Raw genomic sequence first — 2,500 nt, 5'->3', positions numbered from 1 at the left:
AATGATACGGTGTGATCCGGTATGATCCGGTACGATCCGGTGTGATCCAGTATGACCGGAATGATCCGGTATGATCCGGTACGATCCGGTGTGATCCAGTATGACCGGTATGATCTGGTGTGATCTGGTGTGTTCCGGTATGATACGGTGTGATCTGGTGTGATCTGGTGTGATCCGGTATGATCCAGTACAATCTAGTTTGATCCAGTGTGATCTGTTTTGTCGGTGTGTGACCTGGTGTGAACCAACAACTTGGTAAACAGTCTCCAACAGGTCGTCAAACCCTCAGAATACAGTTGTCAAAGTAGTCGCTGGTTACTATGACAACAACCGAACAGGTTGCTGTGGTCTGCTTCAACCAATCACCTACTGTTATTAAAATATAATGGCCCCTATCTCTAATGGCCCCGATTTCCTATGTTAAAATATAGATCTGCCTCTCTAATGGCCCCTATTCCCAATGTTAAAATATAGATCTGCCTCTCTAATGGCCCCTATTCCCTATGTTAAAATATAGATCTGCCTCTCTAATGGCCCCTATTTCCTATGTTAAAATATAATGGCCCCTATTCCCTATGTTAAAATATAGATCTGCCTCTCTAATGGCCCCTATTCCCTATGTTAAAATATAGATCTGCCTCTCTAATGGCCCCTATTCCCTATGTTAAAATATAGATCTGCCTCTCTAATGGCCCTATTTCCTATGTTAAAATATAATGGCCCCTATTCCCTATGTTAAAATATAGATCTGCCTCTCTAATGGCCCCTATTCCCTATGTTAAAATATAGATCTGCCTCTCTAATGGCCCCTATTCCCTATGTTAAAATATAGATCTGCCTCTCTAATGGCCCCTATTCCCTATGTTAAAATATAGATCTGTCTCTCTAATGGCCCCTATTTCCTATGTTAAAATATTACGGACAGTCTAAAGGGACTGAGGGGAGGAATATGAGGCCATGAGGGACAGTCTAGATGGAATGAGGGTTTGGGGCCATTAGGGGCAGTCTAGATGGAATGAGGGTTTGGAGCCATTAGGGACAGTCTAGAGGGAATGAGGGTTTGGGGCCATTAGGGACAGTCTAGATAGAATGAGGGTTTGGGGCCATTAGGGACAGTGTAGAGGGAATGAGGGAAGGAATAGGGGGCCATTAGGGACAGTGTAGAGGGAATGAGGGGTTGGGGCCATTAGGGACAGTATAGAGGGAATGAGGGTTTGGGGCCATTAGGGACAGTGTAGAGGGAATGAGGGAAGGAATAAGAGGCCATTAGGGACAGTATAGAGGGAATGAGGGAAGGAATAGGGGGCCATTAGGGACAGTATAGAGGGAATGAGGGTTTGGGGCCATTAGGGACAGTGTAGAGGGAATGAGGGTTTGGGCCCATTAGGGAGAGTATAGAGGGAATGAGGGTTTGGGGCCATTAGGGACAGTATAGAGGGAATGAGGGTTTGGGCCCATTAGGGACAGTATAGAGGGAATGAGGGAAGGAATAGGGGGCCATTAGGGACAGTGTAGAGGGAATGAGGGTTTGGGCCCATTAGGGAGAGTATAGAGGGAATTAGGGTTTGGGGCCATTAGGGACAGTATAGAGGGAATTAGGGTTTGGGGCCATTAGGGACAGTATAGAGGGAATGAGGGTTTGGGGCCATTAGGGACAGTATAGAGGGAATGAGGGTTTGGGGCCATTAGGGACAGTATAGAGGGAATGAGGGTTTGGGGCCATTAGGGACAGTATAGAGGGAATTAGGGTTTGGGGCCATTAGGGACAGTATAGAGGGAATTAGGGTTTGGGGCCATTAGGGACAGTATAGAGGGAATGAGGGTTTGGGGCCATTAGGGACAGTATAGAGGGAATGAAGGTTTGGGGCCATTAGGGACAGTATAGAGGGAATGAGGGAAGCAGACAGACAGAGAGACAGATATTATATCTAATTATATTGTATATCTTACCAACATAACATCTGGTATCATTCCAACCCTGTTAGGATGTACTGTACACTGCAGTTTAACGGATTGATGAGTGAAATTAAATAAATACAAATATAATCTGATTAAAGAATGGCTTAGCGTGTTGTTGTTATATATAATAACTACATGTTTATCCACAGTCGCTTGGTGAGCAGCGATTCTCCTTCAAAAGCCCCTTCAAAAACACATAGTTTAACATCGTTGGTGTTGTTCAGAGACCCTCTTCTTCATCCTTCCATTCCAGAGATGAGACGAGAGGAGGAGAGGAGGGAGGGGGGGAGCGAGGGGAGTAGAGGAAGGAGGGGAGACAGAGAGGAAGAAAGAGAGGAGGGAGAGAGGGGGGAGAGAGGGGAGGAGAGGAAGGAGAGGAGAGAGAGGAAGAAAGAGAGGAGGGAGAGGGGGAGAGAGAGAGGAAGAAAGAGAGGAGGGAGAGAGGGGAGCGAGGGGAGTAGAGGAAGGAGGGGAGACAGAGAGGAAGAAAGAGAGGAGGGAGGGGGGAGCGAGGGGAGTAGAGGAAGGAGGGGAGACAGAG

Source organism: Oncorhynchus kisutch, unplaced genomic scaffold, assembly GCF_002021735.2.
Source record: "Oncorhynchus kisutch isolate 150728-3 unplaced genomic scaffold, Okis_V2 Okis07a-Okis12b_hom, whole genome shotgun sequence".
NCBI classification, from domain to species: domain Eukaryota; kingdom Metazoa; phylum Chordata; class Actinopteri; order Salmoniformes; family Salmonidae; genus Oncorhynchus; species Oncorhynchus kisutch.
This window is presented reverse-complemented; position numbering follows the sequence as displayed.